General features: G+C 44.3%; 1 protein-coding gene across 1 annotated transcript in view; it reads left to right on the forward strand.

Moving 5' to 3' along the window:
• Positions 1 to 6569: 6569 nt before the first annotated feature.
• LOC116984793 (EF-hand calcium-binding domain-containing protein 4A-like) overlaps positions 6570 to 26192 on the forward strand; it is a 123938-nt gene continuing 104315 nt past the window's right edge. Inside the window, exon 1 of the mRNA XM_033039171.1 lies at positions 6570 to 7135. The gene's annotated coding sequence lies outside the window, so the exon portion shown is untranslated. The remainder of the gene's footprint in view (positions 7136 to 26192) is intronic.

A 26192-nucleotide genomic window follows, 5' to 3' on the forward strand; every position in this document is an offset into this window, starting at 1 on the left:
TTATGCCAGCTTTTTGTGTCTATCCCCATGACCTGTGATAGGACAATTATCTTCCTGTTCCTCATCATCGTGGTCTATCAGTGTCCGCAGGACCACTGCAACTCAAGGTAAAAGCCTTTAACACTGGCTAACTAGGTATGCCTAAATCTAACACTATGTGTGGATGGTATCAGCAACAAGATACACATGAGAAGGGAGGTCCTGCATAGAAGAGGTGAGGAAATAACCAGTGTTACAATGAGGGTAGGGAGAATAAGAAACACGGTGTATTCATTTATGTCAGTATGTAACCTCAAAATAGCCACTGTGACAAGGTCTAGATGTAGAAACAAAACCTGCAGTTGCTGGTTAATACACAAAAAGACACAAAGTGCTGGAGTAATTCAGCAGGTCTTGTATAACCCTGAAGAAGGGTTTCAGCCCAAAACGTTGCCTATCTCCTTCGCTCCATAGATGCTGCTGCACCCGCTGAGTTTCTCCAGCATTTTTGTGTACCTTTGTATAACCCTGAAGCAGGTCAAAGCTTTGCTACAGGGTTATAATTAAAAGAAACATGACAAATGTTAACATTGGCACTGATGACTGGCAAGTGGCTGCGGAGGACCGGGGGAGGTGGAGAAAGGAACTCCGGGTGAGTGTGAAGCAGCACAACAGAATGCTTTTCAAGACCCTGGAGGTCAGGCACCAACACCACAAAATGGTCAACGCCAACAGCAACACAATCCCCAGTGCAACGGCCAGAAACAACTTCACCTGTGTAGGCTGTGGGAGGGTCTGCCTCTCAAGGATAGGTCTAGTCAGCCACAGCAGGAAATGTGACCACAGATTAATCATTCCCCTCTCCAAGCAGGACAACATAAAAGCTGCACCATCACCCCTCGCAGATGGACAGATGCCAACTAAATAAGCATATACTCATTACAATTCCGACTCACTAAATTACTTGGCTGTCAAGACTATTTTCCATTTCAGGATGTAGTCCAAATGCAAATCTTATTATCATAATTATATTTGCTAATGAGCATGGATTTGCTGAACAATTTCTTCGCTGACATTGAACTGTGCTTTTAAGCCACCATACATTTGCATCTTACAAAAGGGCATATCCTGCACAGAATCTACCAAATGCAAAATGGATTCTATGGCACTGTGATCTTGTGAATGGATCGCTGATTGAAGGACAGACTACGAATGGGGAGGAGAAGTGTTGGAAATTGTACATGATTTATTTAGAGGAGATTGAAAGGGAAGGGTTGTGTCAGTTTGTCCGGTTCTATTGTGGAGAGCAGGAATAGAGACACAATGAGCAGGAATAGAGCAAACTGAAGAAGGGTCCCGACCCGGAACTTCGCCTATCCATTCTCTCCACGGATGGTGCCTGACTTGCTGAGTTCCTCCAGCACTGTGTTACGAGGAGGAGGAGAGAGTGTCCTCATTCATATTTTGGCGATGGGAAACGGAGAGAAGTATAATCATTCCATGGAGGGAATAGGAAAAGTATGGGTGGCGGAGGTTATGGGGAGAAGGCAGGAGAATGGGGTTAAGAGGGAGAGATAGATCAGCCATGATTGAATGACGGAGTAGACTTGATGGGCCGAATGGCCTAAATCTACTATCACTTATGACCTTATGAAAAAAAGCATTTGTCATATGCGGGGTACACAAAAAGAAATAGCGGCAAGTAAATGGTTAGGAAAGGTTTAGAGGGATATGGACGACATGGGCCAAACATAGGAAAATGGGAACTAGGTTAGATGGGGCATCTAGGTCAGTATGGATGAGTTGGCCTTCTTCCATGCTGTATGTCTGTCACTAAGTAGTTCAGGATGAGTAGTTTTAAGTACCATTTAAAAGTAGAGCATTACCAATTGAGGGATGTGGGCAGCCAACCCTCTATATGTGGGGCCCTTCGGCCCACAGCGTTTGTGCTGAACATGATGCCCAGTTAAACTGATCTCATCCACCTGTACATGATCTCTGTACTTCCATGTGCCCATCTACAAGACTCCTGAATGTCATGATCGTATCTGCCTCCAACACTACCCTGGCAGTGCATTCCAGGAATCCAGTACTCTGCGTAAAAATCTTGCCCTGCACATCTCCATTAAATGTTCTCCAAGCACCTTGTAGCTATGGCCTCTGGTTTAGAAGGTTCTGAACAAAAGGCAGCCAACTGGACTAGCTCAGGTAGCCAACTAAGTCAGCATTGATGCATTGGGTCAAAGGGCCTGTTTATAACTCCATGGATCTATAACACAGATGGTTACACTGTTGTTTAATTATATTCACATTCCTGGTCACCCTTTCATTTGTTTTTCTTTTTAACTATATACAAAGAACCATGTGTTGCCAGCTCCCATTGAATCTCCAGCTAGCTCCTCCTCGGCTCCTCTTCCACCTTCATGTCTTTCAGTTCCTTCACACTCACCAACAAGAGTTTAACAACGTGCATTAAAAATTCCCCCCGCCCTTACCATCCATCCATTCTGAGTGCTACTGGGAGTCCGAAGAAGGGTCCTGACCTGAATCATCACCCTTCCTCTTTCTCCAGAGATGCTGCCTGTCCCACTGGGTTACTCCAGCACTTTGTGTCTTTTATTGAGTATTTGCACTTTATTGACCCTGAGATCCTTCAATTTACAGTCTCACTTGCTGTTGCTTTATCGGGGGACAGCTTCGCCCTGTTCTGGGATAGCACCATGTTTGAGCTTCCTGGACATCCACACCAACACTTCGAAGAAGGGTTCCGCCCCGAAAAGTCCCCCATCCTTTTACTCCAGAGCCGCTGAGTTGCTCCAGCACTTAGTATCTATCTTCCAGACCTCAATCAATCTTGACCACAGGAGGTCACCAGGACATCAGTTTGACTATCAGACTTGGGTTTATTTTGAATTGAGGACTCTTGCTCATTGTTCCATTGTTCAACAGGGGTACACTGTCAAATCTGTGGACCTTTCCAGGACATCAGGGCCATTCAGATCCTCTAGGATGGGAATGTTTTCAACTGCAATAACCCATGTTCACCCTCATGCCAGTGGAGGTCTGGTTGTTTTCACAAGGGGTGCGGCACAGTGGCACAGTGGTAGATTTGCTGCCTTAAGGGCCTGATGCCCAATGTCGCCTGAAAACCGTCAAGTAGTACGACAGGATGTGACACAGCTGCGTCAAGGTATGTCACCAATTACCACGCGTCACCATGCGTCACCATGGGACAGGGCGCGCGTCACCATGCGTCACCATAGGACTGCATGCGACAGCATACAGCAGCATATGACAGTGCCTGTGACGTCACAGCCATCAAGTGGCCTCAATGTACGTCTACCCTCGACACGATACAGCAAGATACGGCAGGTTGCGTCATCTGGGGCACCGCGACGCATCTTGTTGCATCATGACGCACGACAACGTACGGGTGACGCAAGGTGATGCACAGTGACGCCAAATAAATCAGCATCGGCAATGACCGTGTGTCACCACGCGTCACCACGCGTCACCCGTACGCCATCGTGTGAAAGGGCGCACGACATGATAAGACACGCAGATGTCAAGCGAGGATTTTGAACATTCCAAAATCCTGGAGGGGCTGGGAGACACCGCACGTTACTACTTAAACTGTTTTAAATTGCTGAATTGTGAATTGTTGTGGAAACACAAGAGAGCAGGAGCAGATAACATGCGTCACCACGTGTCACACCGCGTCACGACCCGACCACCACGCGACAACCTCTTTTTAGACCCAGGTCTGATCCTGACTACAGGTGCTGTCTGTACGGTGTTTGTACACTCCCCCTGTGACCTCGTGGATTTTCTCCGGGTGCTCCGATTTCCTCCCACACTCCAAAGACGTGCAGTTTTGTATGTTAATTGGCTTCAGTGTAGATTGTAAATTGTCCCGAGTGTGTAGGATAGTGTATGGGGGTGATTGCTGTTCGGCGCGGACTCGGTGGGCCGAATGGCCTGTGCCCGTGCTGAATCTTCCATGATGTTTTATTATTATTTTTGTATATTTTCACAAAGTTGTTCAGTAGCAACACATTGGACACTCTTGAATTGTCAGGCTTGAATTCAAACACCTTTTAAAATCATCTGGGATTTAAATGGCTGCTCTAGCTGGCGTGATGAGAATCATGCCCCGTAAATAAAATACTATTTAACCCAATAGTGTGAACAACGAATATTCCACTGTCAGATACCCCCCCCCCCCCCCCCCCCCCCCCGCCGCCCATGTTCTTTTCCTACACCCACCAGTCCAGCCAGGTCCCCCCCTCCCCCTTTATTCACACTTTACACCCCTATCCCCTCATTATCTGCCCCCTCCTGATCCCATCTGCCCATCACCCACATGCCAATGCACCTGGATTTCTTCCTCCTTGGTTCACCTTTCCTATTCCCGACATCCCCACCAATCTCCTTCCAACTGACCATCATCTCTCTCTAATCTACTTGCACCAAGGGCCTACCAGCTTGTCTCAACAATCACCTCCCCTCCCCCCAACCCCTCCCCATCCCAGTTGCTTGATTCCATCCACCTCTCATCCCCCATTCACTTATCACCTACTCATCCTCTTGTGTCACTTCCCAACAGGTACAGCAGGCAGTGCAGAAATCAAATGGCATGTTGACCTACATAGCAAGAGGATTTGTGTATAAGAGCAAAGAGGTCCTACTGCAGTTGTACAGGGCCCTAGTGAGACCATTCCTGGAGCATTGTGTGTAGTTTTGGTCTCCTAATTTGAGGAAGGACATTCTTGCTATTGAGGGAGTACAGCGTAGGTTTACCAGGTTAATTCCCTGGCTGGCGGGACTGACATATAATAATAATAATAATGGATGGGATTTATATAGCGCCTTTCTAATACTCAAGGCGCTTTACATCGCATTATTCATACATTCCTCAGTCACACTCGGTGGTGGTAAGCTACTTCTGTAGCCACAGCTGCCCTGGGGCAGACTGACGGAAGCATGGCTGCCAATCTGCGCCTACGGCCCCTCCGACCACTACCAATCACTCACACACATTCACACACAGGCAAAGGTGGGTGAAGTGTCTTGCCCAAGGACACAACGACAGTATGCACTCCAAGCGGGATTCGAACCGGCTACCTTCCGGTCGCCAGCCGAACACTTAGCCCATTGTGCCATCTGTCGTCCCGATAAATGACATATGATGAAAGAATAAATAGACTGGGCTTATATTCACTGGAATTTAGAAGGGGGTGATCTTATAGAAACTTAAAAAAGGGGATCTTATCGAAACATATAAAATTCTTAAGGGATTGGAGAGGCAAGATGCAGGAAAAAATTTCCCCATGTTGGGAGAGTCCAGAACCAGGGGTCACAGTTTGAGAATATGGGATAGGCCATTTAGAACTGAGATGAGGAAAAACGTTTTCACCCAGAGAGTTGTGGATTTGTGGAATTCCCTGCCACAGAAGGCAGTGGGGGCCAATTCACTGTATGTATTCAAGAGAGAGTTAGATATAACTCTTAGGGCTAACAAAATCAAGGGATTCGTGGGGAGAAAGCAGGAATGGGGTACTGATTTTGGATGATCAGCCACGATTATATTGAATGGCAGTCATGGCTCAAGGGGCCGAATGGCCTACTCCTACACCTATTTTCTATATTTCTAACATTGGCCATCCTTCCTCTACACCCTTGGTCCTCATGCAAGTTCCAGACATTCAACATTGACCCTTCATTTGGCTCCACAGATGCTGCTTGACCCACAGAGTACTTCCAGCAAAAATAAATGACACAAACTGCTGGAGTAACTCAGCTGGTCAAGCAGCGTCTCTGGAGAACATGGGTTGGTGACGTTCCGGGTTGGGACCCTTCTTCTGACTTTCTTCGCCTCTCCAACCAGTTCTTTCAGCGGTTTGTTATCTGCTCCTGCTCGCTTGTGTCGCCACAACTATTCACAATTCAGCAATTTAAAACAGTTTAAGTGGTATTCAAATACAAAACCCCACTGCAGATAATGGATGCAAATAACACAGGGGAAGTGACTGAAGAACTCAAAGAATTATATGTAACTTTATTTCTCTGCAATCCAATTCCTGCACTATGGTTGCTCCAAGGATGGTCATATCTATACAGAAACAGATGCTGGTTTACACAAAAGCACACAAGGTGCTGGAGTAACTCAGCGGGTGGGGCAGCATCTATGGAGAACGTGGATGGGTGAAATTTCAGGACCCTCTTCAGACTGGTTCGGGAGGAGGGTATGGGGAAGAAAGCTGGGAGAGAGAAGCAGGACAAATGGGGCACAGGCCAGGAGGGGTTATCTTGGAGGTCAAGACCATTAGGAATGGATTCCCCCCCGCGAACTATTTCAGTATCCTTGTAATTTCATAAGACACCACTTTGCTTTAACGAGCCATTGAAATGCGCAGTAGCGCAACTGGTCGAGTCCAGGCAACCCGGGTTCGATCCCAGCCCCGGTGCCACGTGGATAAATTAATCTGGCGAATACAACTATGTCAATTCAAATGAGTGCATCGATGGGTGTTTCCGTATTCTAATGACATCTTCAAATGAAAGGTCGTGCCTTAGAATTTGCTTCGCACTTTATACAGGTGGATTGTCATTGCCAGGTGCATTGTGCAGGCGCAAATCAGCATCTGAAATGAAAATTTGCAGTTTTTAACAACAGTTTCCAGAGTGCCTTAACGTACAGTTTCCCGAGAGCAAGGGTTAAATTACAAAACAAATGTCTCAGTTGCCCTCAGTGCTGGAGAAACAATATTTGTCCTTGGCAGCCAGATTTATGCGGTCCGTTTCAGGAAATTGGCTTCAATAATCTGGTTTGTAAATTGCAAATTCCTTTTGGAGGAGTTGCGTTCTGGATAGTTTAAGTTTGCAGCAGAGTTGACAACGACTCCCGGCTCTGCCCCACGCATCCGACTACAATAGCATTCGGCTAGTTTCCCAACCAGTCGGGACGTCCGTTTCACGGTGTGTGTGTGATCTCTCTCAGCCCCTGCACCTCCGCAGGGCTGTGGAACCGGAGCTGTATTCGCCTGATCGCTTCTGTTTCCCTGTGTCAGTGTGGAAGTATTTCAGCGGGAGCTGCCAACGTGCAAAGTTACACATTCCGGGGATTCCCTGCGAGAACTCAAAGCCAGGATCACAGGTAAATGTGCATTTAAACTTCGGTCCACATTAAAAGTCTGCAACTTTGAATTATGGATTCAACCATGATAACGTTGTCTCACGACTTTTCCCCCCCTTCCCACTGCAACCGTGACAAGAGAATGACGTGAGATGCATCAGGTACTCTTTATACCAAAGACAACAGTAAACACCATACTTCTGATGGACAGAAGTGTACAAAGTGTATAGAAGTGGGAGGCTTGGATAGAGTGAATGTAGGGAGAGAATATCCATTAGTGGAAGAGCCCAGGACCAGAGGTCAGAACCTCAGAATAAAAGGACATACCTTTAAAAAGATGAGGAGGAATTTCCTTAGCCAGAGGGTGGTGAATCTGTGGAATTCATTGCCACAGATGGCTGTGGAGGCCAAGTCAATGGGTATTTTTAAGGTGCTGATTGACAGATTCTTGATTAGTAAAGGTGTCAAGAGTTATGGAGAGATGGCAGGAGAATGGGATTGAGAGGGAAAGAGAGAAGAGCCACGATTGAATGGCGGAGTAGACTTGAAGGACCAAATGGCCTAATCCTGCTCCTATAACTTATGAATGTATGAGAATCATGAGAGGAAAAGAACGGGTAGATGCACAGATCCTCTTGCCCAGAGTAGGGCGATCGAGAAAACCGAGGACATAGATTTAAAGTGAGGGGGGAAAGATTTAAGAGGAACGTTTTCACACAAAGGGTGGTGGGTGTATAGAACGAGCTGCCGCAGGAGGTAATTGAGGGTGGTACTATCACAATGTTAAGAAACAATTAAAGTATATGGATAGAACAGGTTTTGAGGGATATGGGCCAAACGCAGGCAGATGGGACTAGTGCAGATGTGACATGTTGGTCGGTGTGGGCAAGTTGGGGTGAAGGCCTTGTTTCCACGCAGTATGGCTCTATGACTCCAGAAAAACGCTTTCAGGACAGTGTTAATTGTCGGTGACAAATCTCCTCTGCTTGGGTCCTGGAGATAATGAAGTAATACCTTGGTAAATAGGTACCCTGATTTAAAGTTGTACTTATTTGTCGTACCTTCGAAGAATGTAGAGTGATGTTATTGAAACATGCAAAGCAGGTACTGGGCTCAACAGGGTGAATGCTGGTTTGATGTGACCATTGGATGGGGCATCTAAAACCTGGGTCCGCAGACTTGACATTAGGTGTCTGCCATTTAGGCTTGGGGAGGGGGGGGGGGGGGGGGGGGGGAAGAACATGTCTTTACTGAGATAGTAACCTAAAGTGGATCTGAGTATCAGTTGTGGTATATATTCAAGATAAACGATAATATGGGATTCAAACTATAGTGTTTAAAGCAGGAACAAGGAATGGCATTTGCTGGGCCATACACAAATTGAGCTCTAAGGCAGCAAGTCAACCACTGCACCACTGCGCCACCCCTTTGTTTTTGGTGAGGGGAGAGAGATTTAATAGGGGGTTAACTGAGGGTTAACTTTTTTACACAAAGGATGGTGGATGTATGGAACAAGTTGCTGGAGGAGTGTTGAAACAGTTACTATCACAACAATTAAGAAATATTTAGGCAGGTATATGGATAGGTATAGTTAGATATGGACCAAACGCAGGCAGGTAGGACTAGTGTTTTATTGGGGCATGTTGGTCGGACTGAAGGGCCTGTTTACACACTGTACACATGACTGATAAAAAGGACAAAATGCTGGAGTAACTCAGCAGGTCTGGCAGCATCGCTGCGGAACAGGGATAGGTGACGTTTTGGGTCGAGTCCTTTCTTCAGACTGAACAAGGGCCTTGACATGAAACGTCATCTATCTATGTTCTCTGAGGATGCTGCATGGCCCGCTGAGTTACTCCAGCACTTTGTGTCCTTTGGTGTTTAATGCAGTAGAGTGATAAAGATTAACCATTATCTTCAAGAATAGTGGAGCAGTCACGAAGGACCAAATTAATTTATCTCGTATGAAGGAACAGTAATCTTTTAATCAAGCTGCAAATGAGACCACTGTTATTAAGTGGGGGGTTTTTCACACTTTCATATTCTCTTATACTTTCACTTTCCCTCCAGCCATTCTCTCGTCTCATTCTTTTTCTTTCAGCTTCCCCTTTTAACCTTTTAGTTATGTTTTCTTTGCTTCTCTCACCACCTTTGGTTGCAAATGAAGGTGTGTATTCTGGTGCCAGAAATGCCCTCCCCCACATTATGTAACTTTTTCACACAGGGCGGTGGGTATTTGGAATGAGGATGTAGTTGAGGCAGGTACGGTAACGACATTCAAAAGGCATTTGGACAGGTACATGGATAGGAAATATTTGGAAGGTTATGGATCAAACTAGGGCTGGTGGGACCAGTGTGGAGGAGGCATCTTGGTTGGCATGGACAAGTTCTGAAGGTCCTGTTTCAATGATGTATGACTCTATGACTCTCCAACTAAAAATGTAATACAAACTCATGTGATGAACTCATGTGGAATTTTAGATTTGCATGTTTACAGTGGAGAATAAAGAAAACAAGGCATCTAGCCTAGTCACGTTTTTTCCTCTTGCCCGGGAATCTCTCAAAACAATTCTACAGAGTATTAAAGTGAAATGGAGGAAAGCAAGTCCACATGCTATGTATTTCTAAAATAGTATGGAGTATTATACAGGGACATCGTAACTATTTGAGAATGACATGCAGTTTTAAAATAAGAACTCACCTGTTGTCTCATTCATGAATATCCAGTGCTTGGTTTAGTTTAGTTTAGTTTATTGTAACGTATACCAAGGGATGGTGCAAACCTTTTGTTGCATGCTAACCAGTCAGCGGAAAGACAATACATGATTCCAATCGAGCCGCCCACAGATACAGGATAAAAAGGAATAAAGTTTAGTGTAAGATAACCTTCAGTAGAGTATGATAAAAGATATTCCGAGGGCCTCCAATGAATTAAAGATAGTCTGAGGGTCTCCAATGATACTCCAGTGCTTTTAAAGAGCTTGGCTAGTACTAACAATATTGTTGTTCCCTTTTTATCTATTCCACCGCTCCCACACGCAAGAACATTTATTTTAGTTTGAAAGAAAGTTTTCTCATAGAAAATTCATAAATTTCCTGTTAAGAATTTTAAAATAAGGATTTACTGAAAGATTTACTGAAATATTTGGATTTCAGATCCAGGCATTGAGATGTTCTAAATAATAGTTAGAGAGCCATACAGCATGGAAACAAGCACAGCTTGCCCATGACAACCAAGATGCCCCATCCGCACTAGCCCACCTGCCCGCAATTGGCCTATATCCCTCTAAAGCTTTCCTATTGCCGGGGACCCCTGGAGAACAGCTCCGACTACTGGCCCTGCAGTCTGTGGTGCTTGCGGCTGCAGCGCGACAGGGACTTTAGATCTTCGACCGCTGGCCTGCAGCCTACACCAACCTGAATCCGCGGTCTCCGGTAGGGAAGCTCCGATTCTGGACTTACCGGAACTTTACCTGTCTACTCATGTGGACGCCCGCAGCGGCGGCTGCGGAGGGTTGAGGTCCCGACCACGGGGGAAAATGGAGGAGGACTGGCCAAATGTTGTGCCTTCCACGACAGTGATGAATGCTGTGGTGGATGTTTGTGTTAAATTTTTATTGTGTTTTTGTGTGTTCTTTTTTAATTGTACCGCTGCTGGCAAATTCATTTCACTTGCACTTTATGTGCAAGTGACAAATAAAACTGATATTGATATTAATTGATATTGATATCCACGTTCCTGTCCAAATGGTTTTTTAAAATATTGTTATTGTGCCTGCCTCAACTGGCAGCTTATTCCATATACCCACCACCCTCTGTGTGAAGAAGTTGCCCCTCAGGTTTTTATGAAATCTTTCCCCTCTCGTCTTCTGTTGAAAAACGAGTGAGTTTTGTTTCTAGTCTAAGCCAGAAAGAACTAAGCTTGGGAATGAGTGATAATAATTCTATACACTCTATCTTAGTCTTTATTTTGAAAGAGGAAGTTCAACATTTATCAGAAGTTTAGAATGCTGTAGCTGTTGCTTCACCTAAACGCCTATCTCACCAGGGACTAACTCTACTGAACGTTTTTCCTTCCATTATTTATTACGTAAAAGAATATGTGTGTTATGATTGTGTTTATAGTTAGTTTGGTTGTTTGGTTGTTTGTCTTTTGCACAAAAGTCCGCGAGCATTGCCACTTTCATTTCACTGCACATCTCGTATGTGTATGTGACAAATAAACTTGACTTGAGATTAAAATGTATTAATTAATTTGAAAAACAGCAAACTAAATGGTTCAAAAAAATTGGTACCTGTTTCTGAACTTTTATTTTAAGGAGTGTTGTAAGCAATTCTGGCTATTAGCTCACATAGATTTAATCACACATGTATATAGTTTTGGTGACTCATGTTAAATATTTGCCTAACGAATTTCCCACTTTAGGAATTTGTACCTCTTGAAATCCTCTCTGAAAGATGCACAGCGTAATTTGTACAACACTGTCGACTTGTTAAGTAGCAAATTTTACGGGACCCAAGTAGGATCAAATTTTAATAAATTGTTTAGTGGTTACGTGGGGTGAGTTGCCTGGCAGTGTTTTACCGAAAATTCAACAGGAGTTGCCTAATAGGTGCAGCAGAGGAATGCAGTCATCTGATCTCCAGGAGTGCTTTTACTCTAAATGAGGCGTTTGACATTTCCTTGGCTTATAATTACATCCTGATCTCAAAGCAAACAGTTTTGGACCGAGTATAAGCTGAGAAAGCATCACCGGGAGACTGATTGTCCGGTTGCTACGTAACATAAGGCAAGTGGGACATAATGAAATCACCAGCTTGTGTTGGTATGGTGAAGAGCTCACATTTTGCAAACCACTTATTAAAGCAAATCCCATCTGGCCTCCGTTTGTTTTGAATCGGCCACTTTGGGCGCTTGAAGGGGAGGCTAAACATGGTTGATTTCCATAACCTGTTAAGCAGAAACTTATGTAAAGCATTCTAGGCTGTGTTATTCTGTACTCTTATGCTTTATATAGTTCATCCATTAAGCTGTCACCTGCTTGCCCTGAGGGTTGTCAACACAATAAAAGTCAAGAGTGTTTAATTATCATATGTCCCGAAATGGAACTATGAAATTCTTACTTGCAGCAGCACGACTAGTTTGGATGTTCCCCATTATGTTAAAGGAACATAACTAGTTATAGGATTGAAACAAAGTTTGACTTTAATATGATCAAAAGCAATTGCAAATTCAGTAATAATGTTTGAGTATCAAGAGTAAATACAACATGAACAGCAGATGTATGGGGCTAGTTGGAAAGAAAGGGGGAATCCTCTTTACTCCAAGCCCCACTGCACATGGCTGTGTGTACATTTTCAAAGAGACGTAGTTTGTTTTATCATGTATCATAGATGCATAGAGTCATAGTGCAGGGAAACAGGCCCTTCAGTCCAACTAGTCCATGCCGACCAAGAAGATGCCGACTAAGCCAAATCCTATTTGCCCGCGTTTGGCCCCTATCTCACGAAACCTTTCCTATCCATCAGTCGATCACTATCTACTGGAGAGAAGGAAGAGAGATCTGGTTTTGATATAATTGGTATAAACAGACACAAATGTTACTATCCTCTTTTTAGAATTCATTAATTGCAGGCCAGAACAGAATGCGTTGGGCCCAATGCTGGGTTCCCATGGAAGTCAAGTTTCCAATGATGATTAAATCCTTAAGCATGATCATGTGGCATGGTTTAGGTTCCATTAGAGTGCTTAAGCAAGAGGGGCAAAGTCACAAACTGCTGGAATAACTCAGCGGGTCAGACAGCACCCCTGGAGGACATGGGTAGGTGACGTCTTGGGTCAGGACCCTTCTTCAATCTCAAACACTTGGAATTACTTTTTGTAATCCACTGTGGATCACTTTGGATTGATAAATCTCTGTTTTAGCATTCAATAAACAGAGGATTGTGGCGCCCCTGACACTCCGGAGTTCTGAAGCATATTTTAAAAAGGTTTCTGTATAAAATATGAAAGTAAAAGGCCTACGCTCCTGCAGGGATTTTGTGAAGATTTCATCACAATATGTCACGATTGTAAAGAAATCTCTCAATACCTCAAATGCAGCAGCTATCTTCATTTACACAGTATTTAAATACCCGAAGAACCCTTCAGGAAGCATAAGCATAATGGTAAATTGGAATCTGAGACAAATTGGAGAGGGATAAGATTGGTGAGAGGATCACTGGTTTTGCCCATACAATGGATTTTCAGGAAGTCTGACGTTAATACAGAGAGGGACAGACTTGGGGAAGATGGTGTAAATATGAGGCCTTGATGATTCAAGTCTGCTCCTTGTCTTTGTTCAAAAGTAAAATAATTCTAAAGAGATGGATGTTTTTATTCCACTTCCTGCTCTTGCAGAAATTAAGTGCGAAATGCTTCCAGGGTGATTGCAGCTCCGATTCCAGAATATTCCATGCTTATTAATAGCCAAAAGCGAAGACATAATTGTGTCATAATACCCTCCAGGTATGACAAAGTACTTTACAACCAACAAAGTAACTTAATTGTATACTCGTGTTGATTGTGGAATAAATGTTTCTGTGCTTGGTGTGGATAAGTTGGACCTCAAAATAAGATTCTGCTTATGCATCGCTTTGATCTTTAAAACTCATGTCCTTGTTTTCAAATTCATTTAGTTTAGTTTACTTTAGTTTAGAGATACAGCATGGAAGCAAGCCCTTTGGCCCAACAAGTTTGTGCCGACCAATGATCACCTGTACACTGGGTCTATGTTATCCCACTGCATCCTACGCAATTTACAGAATCTAATTAATCTACAGACTTGCACGTTTTGTTAGATGAGGGAGGGAAGCGGAGCACCCGGAGAAAACCCACCCGGTCACAAGGAGAACGTGCAAACTCCATGCAGGCGGCACCTGCTGTCAGGATTGAAATTGGGTCTCCGGTGCTGTAAGGCAGCAACTCAACCACTGCGCCACTGTGCTGCCCCCTTCCTATATGGCCTGATACCTCTCTTCCTCTAGAATCTCCACCTTCAAAGGTAGCTGCTCCGCTACAGTTCTGGACTCCAGCACGTCCCCAGATTATATAGCCCCATCATCAGTGGTGATGCCCTCAGCTGACAGGCCTTGTCTAGAAAGCACTTCCACACCCTCGCTCTCCACCACTGTGGCTTTTTTCCCTTATTTTGTTCCACACAAATTACAACTGTGATCAGGTCCTAAGGACGCCTGCCCTACTTTCTCTTTATGTCTTATGTCAATCTGAAGAAGGGTTTCGGCCCAAAACGTTGCCTATTTCCTTTGCTCCATAGATGCTGCCTCACCCGCTGAATTTCTCCAGCACTTTTGTCTACCTACTCTTTATGTAACTCAGGTCTTTGTTGCTTTGAAGTAACTTTTGCTACAGTAAATGGAAGTTGCAGTTGCCATTGTCACATACTGGCTAGCTCTCTGATAGTGTTGCCCTGAAATGAATTAAAACAGCACTTTGTCTCTCTTTTCTTTCTTTCTCTCCCTCCCTCTCTCACATTCACACTCCCACTCTCACTCTCTCTTACTCTCTCTCTCATACTTACCCTCTCACTAACACTCTTTCTCTCTCTCTCATTCTCATTCACTCTCCCACTTTCACTCCCTCTCACTCTCACACACTATCACTCTCTCACACATGCTCTCTCTCACTCTCACTCTCACTCTCTCATTCACTCACTCTCACTCTCGCACTCTTTTTATTCTGTCTCTCACTCATTCTCTCTCACTTGATCTCACTCTCTCCCACTCTCAATCCCTTTCACTCTCTCCCACTCACACTCACACTCTCACTCTCACTCTCACTCTCTCACTCTCACTCAATGACTGTCAACGGTAGAGTTAAGCTATGAGGTAAAAGGGATCAGAGAAGAAAGCTCACACTCTGAGAGTTGTGCAGCCTTGAAACTGCCTGAAAGAGTGGAGGTGATCGAAGCCATAGATACATTTAAATATATACTTGCAAGTATAAAATGTTGTGATATGTGTGGCTATGGTCAAAGAGCTGGAATGTGAGAATAGCCTAAATGCTCTTAGAAACAAAGAACTGCAGATACTGATTTATACCAAAAATAGACACAAAGTGCTGGAGTAATTCAGTGGGTCAGGCAGCATCTCTGCAGAAAAGGAATGGGTGACGTTTCGGGTCGAGACCCTTCTTCAGACTAATGTCAGGGGAGTGGGTGGTACAGAGACAAAATGTAATCGGAGACAGTAAGACTTCGCCCACTCCCCTGATATCATCCTTAGATGCTGCCTGTCCCGCTGAATTACTCCAGCATTTTGTGTCTATCTTCTATTTAAACCAGCATCTGCAGTTCTTTCCTGCACACTTGAATGCTAAAAGTTGTTCCTGCCTTTCTGCTCGTAGCTATGAAGCATGAGGGGAGCACATCGCTCGCTCCTGGTGTGATAAGTGGAGTAAACGACAGTGCCAAGAGGGATGCAAAGCAAACCACAGCCTATGAACACTGTCTGACTGACTGCAGGCAAGCAGGCCCCAAGTTAAGTGCAGCCTTATGCTTGGGGATCCTTTAAAAAAAGGCCTTGCAGGCAGCTGCCATTTATTGATCCCCAACACAGGAGAAACTAAATAGTTTCCAAAGAGAAGGGCCATTAGTGGCACGGCAGGTGATGCCCACTCGCCCTATCTCTGCAGGCTTGTGGAAAGGGCAAAAGCCCTTAAGTCCAGGGAGGGCATTGTCCCTTTAAGGTCAAGATCAGCAGCGGTGGAGACATTTTCAAACATGACACAGAATATTGATGTCAAAGTGAATGCATCTGGTCCACCATTAAAATTTAAAAGGACTTAAAAGGGCTTCAGTGCGATGGGCACTGAATAGTCGGTTCTCAGCACCTTATTATATGAACTGTGCTCCCTCCACTGTTCTCATGAAAAATTAAAGAAGTTCCTTCATCTCCCACAGCAAGATAATTTAATACAACCACTCTCCAAGCCTGAGAAATCTCTGACCGACCAAGATATTATTTCTACATGAGCGAATATCATTTTCCTTTGCTGTCAGGATGCCTAGGACCTCAGTCCTATTTAATTAACTCCACAAAGGACGAGAGATGTCTTATTATGTTTTGTACCTATCTCAACTTCCAACTCACTATTCCTCGCTTTATTAAGAAATAAAAACACTTCCTTTCTCTCTCAGTTCCTTTCTAATTCCATGTGGCCTTGAAATTATACAGCATCGTAAGAGACCAATTCAATCTATCAAGCTTGTGGCAGCTTATTAATCAAACTATTAAATTAGTTCTGTACTCAGTTCTTTTGGATAGAAACATCATTAGAACATGGAGCACAGAACAGAACAGCACAAGAACAGGCCCTTCAGCCCACAATGTCCGTCCCTTGTGGAAGCAATTAAGGTACATAGATAGGACAGGTTTGGATGGATATGGCCCAAATGTAGACAGGTGGGAGCAATGTTAATGGGTCATGTTGGTCGGTGTGGGCAAGTTGGGACAAAGGGCCTGTTTCCATGCTGCATGACTCTAGGATTCTAAGTCCATGCTAACCATTTATCCAAACTAAATTCATAAAAATGATTTCTCTTGACCTACTGAGTTACTCCATCACTTTGTGTTCTTCTTTGTAAACCAGCATCTGCAGTTCATTGATTCTACTGAGTAAAAGATTGCAGTTTAATCACATGGATGGACAGCTGCATTAGATACTAATTTTTGCTTGAGTTTTTGAACCCACTTGAAAGCCATTCATCATATAGTCATAGAGAGTCACAGAGTGATACAGTGTGGAAACAGGCCCTTTGGCCCAACTTGCCCACACCGGCCAACAATGTCCCAGCTACACTAGTTCCACTTGCCTGCGCTTGGTCCATATCCCTCCAAACCTGTCCTATCCATGTACCTGTCTAGCTGTCTCTTAAACGATGGGATAGTCCTAGCCTCAACTACCTCCTCTGGCAGCTTGTTCCATATAACCACCACCCTTTGCGTGAAAAAGTTACCCCTCGGATTCCTATTAAATCTTTTCCCCTTCACCTTGAACCTATGTCCTCTGGTCCTTGATTCCCCTACTCTGGGCAAGAGACTGTGCATCAACCTGATCTATTCCTCTCATGATTTTGTACACCTCATCCCAGTCATCCTCCTGTGCTCCATTTAATAGATACCCAGCCTACTCAATTTCTCCCTATAGCTCACACCCTCTAGTCCTGGCAACATCCTCGTAAATCTTTTCAGAACCCTTTCAAGTGTGACAATATCTTTCCTGTAACATGGTGCCCAGAACTGAACACGATATTCTAAATATGGCCTCACCAACATCTTATGCAACAGCAACATGACCTCCCAACTTCTATACTTAATACTCTGACTGATGAAGGCCAAAATACCTGTGGAGAAGGGGAAGCAGCGCAATATGATATCTGATCTTGCTCATGCCTAGACCTTCATCTACTGTGACCATCTCATCGTAATCCACATCCCTGCATATCCATGTTAGTGGCAGCAGGTTTAATATATTGCAAAAAAACTGAAATATATATGTGGAATTGTGGAGAAGGGGAAGCAGTGCAATATGATATCTGATCTTGTTCATGTGGAAAGGATTGTGATTTTGATTTGCTAGACTCATCCATCTTGTCTGGGGCAGCATAGTGGCGCAGGTTCGATCCTGACTACGGGTGCTGACTGTATGGAGTTTTTATGTTCTCCCTGTGACTGCATGGGTTTCTCCGAGTGCTCTGGTTTATCCCACACGGCAAAAACATACAGGTATGTAGGTTAATTGGCTTCTGGAAATTGTAAATTGTCCCTAGTGTTTAGGATAGTGCTAGTGTTCGGGATGATCGCTAGTCTGCACGGACTCAGTGGACTGAAGAGTCTGCTTTTGCGTTGTATCTCTAAAGTCTAAAGTTTAAAGTTAAAGTCGGCCTTTTCATGTGACCTTGTGGGCCGAGGCATACTTTCAGTTTGCAAGAGAAATTCTAAATCAACCTCATTTATTCAAGGTAGTATCAAACCCCTAAAGGTAAATGGTCTTCAAATGTTTAAAAATTGACATAAATTGCTGGAGTAACTCAGCAGGTCAGGCAGCATCCCTGGAGAACATGGAGAGGTGACGTTTCAGCTCGGGACCCCTTTTCAAACTGATTGTGGGGAAGGGGAAGGGATAGGAAGCTGGGGGAGAGAAGGGGCAGGACAGAGGATAGCTGGTAATGGATGAACACAGATGAAGGGGTTGTTGGATAGGCAGATGGTTGGACAAAGTCCAGAGATGAAAAGACGGATACGGGCCAGAGAGGATAAATTGTTGTGAATTGTTAAGTTCAGGGATAGAAAAGTTGTGAATTGTGTATCGAATGTAAAGGTACCAGGGGAGGGGGAGGGGGAGGGGGAGGGGGAGGGGGGGGGGGGGGGGGGGGGGGGGAACAAATCTAAGGTCAGCCAAGTTTCAGGGGGTGGAGGGAGAGGGAGGGAGGAGGACGAGATTGTTGTGGGTTAGTTAATTAAAATTGGGAAAAATATCTTTGTCCCCAATGAGCACATATGATATATGATATATATATGTGTGACTCATAATCTGGAAGAGAAGGCATGACTTGTGCGGTTACTTAAAAAGTCTGTTGCCAGAGAGTGCAGTTTGTTGACTATTTGGGAGGAGCCCTTCATTCTTGTTCATTTAGAATTCATCCCCAAAGAAAAATATTTGGTGGGCAAACATCAGTAACATGCAACCTTCAGCACGGGGTCTAAGTCCAAGAGCAGGTGAACATGCTCAACCCTGGGAGATACCAAGTTCTCCAGCTCCCCTCTCCCAAACCTAGAGCCCAAGCAGCTGATCCCTGAGAGCAAGAGCTGGTCTAAAGGCCAAACACTGGAATGGTAACACACTCATTATTCCAGTTCTAGCCTGGTGAAGATTCTTAAAATATTAAAGCATTTGCCAGTTTGTGTTTTTATTTCCCCCTCTTCTGTGACTTTGTGAAAAGATTGGTGGAAAGGGGGCAGAGAGGGGTTGATGTAGAATGGGCAGCTAGATTTTAGTTGTGGGCAGACAAATGAACACCTTTAATGAATGAAGTGATGGTCATGTTGATATTTTGGCGCGGATGAAACGGAATTGGTAATGCCAATAACATTTATGTTCTTACCTGGCAGCTTGCTCGGAACTTGGACTCTTTATGTGTTGGAAGAAACTGCAGATACTGGTTTAAATCGAACATAGACACAAACTGATGAAGTAACTCAGCGGGACAGGCAGCATCACTGGAGAAAAGGAATGGGTGTTGTTTCAGTCTTCAGTCTGAAGGGTTTCGACCTGAAACGTCTCCCATTCCTCCTCTCCAGAGATACTGCCTGTCCCGCTGAGTTACTCCAGCATTTTGTGTCTAGCTTGGACTATATACATTGGTAATGTTCATTTCTTTCTCTCTGTCTCTGCCTCTGTCTATGTCTGTAAGTGTCTGTCTGTCTGTCTGTCTGTCTGTCTGTCTGTCTGTCTGTCTGTCTGTCTGTCTGTCTGTCTGTCTGTCTCCATCTCTGTCTGTCATTGTCTGTCTACCTCTGTCTCTGCTTCAGGCCTTGCTTTTGTCTCTGTCTGCATGTGTGTGTGTCTGTGTCTGTCTCTGTCCATCTCTGTCTGTTCGTCTGGGTCTGTCTGTCATTGTCTCTGTCTCTGCTTCAGTCTCTGCTTCTGTCTTTGTCTGTCTCTGTCTGTCTCCATCCCTGTCTGTCCCATCTCTGTTTTTCTGTTGCTGTTTCTTTCTTTCTTTCTATTATGTTTCTATTTCTATTCTCTCATTCGTTCTCTGTAGCTCTTAAGCTTGAATGCTGAGCGAATCATTACTGCCTTAAAAAAAGACCAAATGTGAAACTTTTCCTCCACGCCAGTTACAAGAATAAGTAACGTGTCAGTAAAGTGGTGACATGTCGTGGTACGTACTGTAACATTTGGTTGGAAAACCTTCTGTTGCCTGAATGTATGAGACACACAAACTCTTTGTAATAGTTTATCTTGGTTAAGGAGCTGCTTCTGGTTTCTGCAGTATCCACTGCTTATTCAAGAAGTTTTATGTTAGTGTGGCAGTGTTGGGTGACCTTGCAACATATTGTGTCGCATTTCTTCATGGGGTCAGCTGCATATTTTTCTGTACCATCAAAACTGGTATTAGATGACTTGGGAAACACTAGGAAAACTAATGGCTCTTTTCAATCTTACAAGTAAAGTGTTTGCGGTCTACGGGTGCTGTCTGTACGGATTTTGTACGTTCTCCCTGTGACCTGCGTGGGTTTTCTCCGAGATCTTCGGTTTCCTCCCGCACTCCAAAGACGTACAGGTATGTAGGTAAATTGGCTTGGTGAATGTAAAAATTGTCCCTAGTGTGTGTAGCATAGTGTTAATATGCGGGGATTGTTGATCGGCGCGGACTCGGTGGACCGAAAGGCCTGTTTCCGCGCTGTATCACTAAAACTGAGACCAATAAAGTTTGGTGAAAGATGATGGGCAAGTGAGTGCACAAATGCAGCTGAACCATGGAGGACTGATGTTGGAAGGAAGATGGTGTGGGCTTTGCCAGATGTTGCACTCAGGGTCAGGAGTCAAGTGTTACGAGTGTTTAATTTGCATCTGTACTGACAATGTGGCTCAGTTACTGGCTGAGTTATTTGTCTACATTAACATATCACGTGTGTGCATGCAATGTGCACCAGGAAGAAACCACGTACAGGAATAGTTTTTGGCTTCAGTCATTAGCCCCCATCATTAGTGACTGCTTTTGAGTCAGAGGTTGGGAGTGCAACATCATTTTCGAGGCCTTAAAGGCAAAATGGAACTTCAGCACAGTAGGGAGTGAGTGGCTCTACTCTACTCCACTGCCAGAGATGCTGCACTACACTGCACTACACTGCACTGCACTGCCAGAAGTTCTGTACTCCACTGCACTCCACTGCACTCTACTCTACTCCACTGCCAGAGATGCTGCACTACACTGCACTGCACTGCCAGAGATGCTGCACTTCTCTACACTGCCACACGTACTGCACTCCCCTGCAAAGATACCACACTTGCCGAGATACTGCACTGCCAGGAGTACTGCACAGCACTGCCAAATATACTGCACTACAGAAGTGCTACAGAAGTGCTGCCAGAGGCACTGCACTCCGCTCTACTGCACAACTGCATGCCAGCGATGCTGCGCGACATTGCCTAACATATACTGCACGACTGAGCTTCTGCACTCCACTGCACTGGTGGGACTCCACACTCCAGTCTCAGAGGTGCCGCACTCCACTGTACTGCTGGGGGTGTTCTCTGGGAAAAAAACCCCCAATAAACCAATGTTTCCATTTATTCTTTCAAATAAATGATCCATGCCACAGCTATGAGGAGTTATTGTTGATGTTCTTCTGCCCATGTTGATCCCTTACACAATGTCACCGAGAACAAATGTTCACATTGTCCTTTGCCAGAGCTTGCCGTGCTGCCTAACCTCTTACTGTATCACAGAATAGACTCCAAAATTCTGGAGAAAATCTGGAGAAAACAAATCCTTTTTCTCCAGAGGCGATGCCTGACCGGCTGAGTTACACCAGCACTTTGTTTCTGTCTTCCGTATAAACCATCATTTGCTGTTCCATTCGACACACTCCTACTGCATCACACTGACTCCACTTCAGAAGTATTTCATTGCCTGCTAACTGCTTGGGAACATTTGAAGAATTACATGAAAGGTACCGTATCAAAGCTGGGATATACACAAAATGCTGGAGTAATTCAGCGGGACAGGCAGCATCACTAGAGGGTGACGTTTCATGTCGAGACCCTTCTGCAGGTTTAGTTCTTTATTCATGGTGCGGTACAGTATCACTGCAGGATGTCTGGCTGGGGAATACACAGCTGAAGCCATATTACCTCCTAAACTCCAAAAACAAATTAATCAGAACCTGGAAAATCGCCAGCAAATATTAATCATTAAATATCTGGAGTCTCCCACAGGAGTTTGGCTCTAATCCTCCATTGTGTGGCTGACTGTAGCTATAGAACATAGAACACTGAACAGCCTGAAGAAGGATCCCGACCGAAAACGTCATCCACCCTTTCTCCAGAGATGCTGCCTGGCCTGCAGCCAGAGTTACTCCAGCACTCTGTGTCTATTTTTGGTATAAACCTTCATCTGCAGTTCTTTGTTTCTACATAGAACAGTACAGCACAGGAACAGGCCTTTCCAGGAACAGGCTGAGACTATGTGTACTTTGCTCTGGGTGCTCTGGTTTTCTCCCACAACTTAAAGATGTGGTGGTAGGTTACTTGTTTACTGTGAATTCTCCATTAGTATAAGTACCAAAGGGTACATTGATCGGTGGTGACAAATCTCTTGAAATGATGAATACTGAAAAGAAGACTTCACCTTAATGACTCATTCTTAGCTTTCAAATCGTTTGCAGAAACAACAGTTCAGAACCTTCAATAACACCGCAAGCCCTTTAAATCTGATTCATGGGATTTTCTGCTTGCTTTCTGTCATTCTCGAGTCCCTTATTAATGGGTATATGTCATCGCCTGGGGAGCACAGAAAAAGATGACCCGTCATTCAGGAAGTTAGAAGGCATACACTAGGACTTCGGATGACAACAATTGCAAGTCCAAACCTAGGTCTTCAAATAGAACTTACATGTACAACCTTGGAGCAAAAGATCAATAATGGTGTTCCAATTACTAACTATATCCAGCGAGACATAGAGCCACCCAGTGTGGAAACAGGCCCTTTGGCCCAACTTGCCCACACTGACCAACATGTCCCATCTACACTATTCCCACCTGTCTATGTTTGACCCATATTCCCCTAACTCTATCCTAACCATGGACTTGTCTAAATATTACTTAAACGTTGTGGTAGAACTTACTACAGCAGCTTGTTCCATACACCCATCACCCTTTAATGATAAATATACCCCTCAGTTTCCTATTAAATCTTTCCCCCTCACCTTAAACCTATGTCTTTTAGTTCTTGATTCCCCTACTTTGGGCAAGAGACTCCGTGTGTCTACCCAATCTATTCCACTCATGATTGTGTGTGGAAATGTGTCTAAAAAGATTACATTCCATGTTAACGGTGGGTACACAATTGTATCATATGGTGGCTGAATGGATGTCAGCCATTTGATTAAATTTAAGTGACAGTGCATGTTTCGAAGTGTGTGAAATAAGTTGCAATATAGAGAACCATTATATAATAACCTGAGCTACTGTTATGGGCCAGGAAGGCTCCCCACCTGAAACATAGCTTATCCATGTTTAGTTTAGTTTAGAGATACAACATGGAAACAGGCCATTCGACCCACCGAGTGATGCTGGCCATCTATCAACAGTTCGCACTAGTGCAATGTTATCCCATTTTCCCACTCCCTTCACACTGGGGGCAATTTACAGAGACTAATTAACTTTTTTGCATATCTTACATTTATTTGTTCTATATCTCTCTACGTCACAGTCTATATGTTTCATTTCCTTTCCCAAGACTCAGTCTGAAGAAGTGTCTCAACCCGAAATTTCACCTATTCCTTTTCTCCAGAGATGCTGTCTGACCCGCTGAGTTACTCCAGCTTTTTGTGTCAACCTGCAAACCCGCTTGTCTTTGGGATGTGAGAGGAAACTGGGGCACCCGAAGGAAACCCACGCGGTCACACAGGGCGAAAGTGCAAAACTCCGCGCAGACAGCACCCGAGGTCAGGATTGAACCCGGCTCTCTGGCGCTGAAAGGCAGCGACTGCCAGCTTCGCTGCTGAGTTACTCCAGTACTTTGTGCTTTTTTATTTGTAAACTAGCAATCCTTGTGTCTGCAGGGAACAAATGTCTACAAGGAAAGATAAGCTGTTCTGTCTTTTCTATATATCTTGTAGCTGGGGAATCATTTTTAAGAAAGTTGTTTCTGTGTATCTAAATCGATCCATTGACTTTATATACTTTACTACATGCAGTTCCTAAGTAAATATACACTCCTCTATCTCAAAGAACTTTTAATTACTGGAACTGCAATGTAATTATCATGTGATGCCACATGATCGTGATTAATAGTTCATGTTAAAATACCTTTGACATTGGGCGCTCGGGTTTCCTCTCACATTCCAAAGACGTGCGGGTTCATTGGCCTCATTCAATGTAAATTGCCTCTTGTGTGCAGGGAGATGATGCGAAGGTGGGATAGCATAGAATTAGTGTGAATGGGTGATCGATGGACCGAAGGGGCTGTTTCCATACTCTATCTTTCTATTCAATTCAATTCAATTCATAATAGCACTTGACAAAAGCAACATGATGTAAATGGAAAAATTCCATAATAAAAGGCTGTAGGTTCATTCCCATCGGTAAATTGTAAATTTATACATTAGACTTTTGAGATACAGCGTGGAAGCAGGCCCTTTGGCCCACTGAGTCTGTGCCAACCAGCGATCACCCCGTACACTAGCACTATCCTACACACTAGGGACAATTTACCATTTGCAGAAGCCAATTAACCTACAAACCTGTACGTCTTTGGAATGTGGGAGGAAATAGGAGCACCCGGAGAAAACCCGTGCAGTCACAGGGAGAAAGTACAAACTTCATACAGACAGCACCCGTAGCCTGGATCGAACCCGGGTCTCTGGTGCAGTAAAGCAGTAACTCTACCGCTCCGCCAATGTGCTGCCTTTATTCCCTGTCCCTGGCGTGTAGGATAATGCTGGTGTACGAGCTGATCGATGGTCGGTGTGGACTCGGTGGGCTGAAGGGCCTGTTTCCACACTATCTCTAAAGGCTGAAGGCTAAAATTCTAAATACACTCAGCAATCAGGCGACCTTAATGGAGAGGGGAACAGAGTTGCTGTTTAAGATTGTTGACTTTTTATTCTAATCAATCATTACCCTGAAATGTAAACTCGGTTCTCCGTGCCAAAGTTGTCTGATGTGCTGGGAATGTTCCATCTTAAAAGCACCTGACAGACGTCCTGCCTCTCCATAAGAACCAGCATAAGCAGGTCATTTGAAGATGATGTGTTTTTGTACACCAACTGCCCTGTATACATTTACACTTCCCACATGAGTGGTCGTCAACTTAAACCTACAGCAAGGAATACGAGAAGCATTGACCTATTGCATTTTGATAATGTTTTTGCAAAGATTCGAAATTGGAAGTTGCTTTGGGGTTGGGTGGGTGGAAGAGGGTAGACTTTGGTCAGTTAAGAATCTTCCAGCTTTCTTTCCCCACTCCACCCCCCACAATCAATCTGAAGAAGGCCCCCGACACGAAACATCACCTATCATGTTCTCCAGAGGTGCTGCCTGACTCGCTGAGTTACTCCAGCACTTTGTGTGTTTTTTTTTTTAAACCTAGTATCTGCAGTTTAGTTTAGTTAAGTTTAGAGATGCAGCTTGGAAACACTGCGATTAACATTTAAAAGCCTTTCTATGGAAGGAGAATGAATCTTATTCTGTGTTTAGTTTAGATTTTCAGCATGGAAACAGATCTTTCGGTCGACCATTGATCACCCGTTAACATTAGTTCTATCCTACACACTAAAGACAATTTAGAATATTCAGAAGCCAATTAACCTGCAACCCTACGTCTTTGGAGTGTGGGAGGAAACCGGATCACCCGGGGAAAACTCACGCAGTCACAGGGAACATGTACAAGCTCCGTACAGACAGCACCCGTAGTCAAGATCGAACCTGGGTAGTAAGCCAGCAACGCTACCCCTGCACCACCATGCCACCCCCTGTTCTATGGTTCAACAATTTCCCATGCTTTTTCTACTTTTGAATAGATCAAAATTCTTTCATTGTTTTGGTTATAGTATTAATGATAATGGCATCCTTTCAAGGAACTTTCAAGTGGAATGGGTGAGGGACACTCTGTGGGTAAGGCAGTAACTGGAGAGAGAGAAGCAATCAACATTTTAGTTTAATCACTATGCATCTAAACAGTGAGATCTGTTGAATTCTCATTGATCTGAAAGGCTAGCTCCATTTCCCCCTTCCTGCTGTATTTACTATAATTGCAGGTTTCCTATACCAGCAGTGTGTTACTTT

This window comes from Amblyraja radiata, chromosome 20, assembly GCF_010909765.2.
Source record: "Amblyraja radiata isolate CabotCenter1 chromosome 20, sAmbRad1.1.pri, whole genome shotgun sequence".
Taxonomy (NCBI): domain Eukaryota; kingdom Metazoa; phylum Chordata; class Chondrichthyes; order Rajiformes; family Rajidae; genus Amblyraja; species Amblyraja radiata.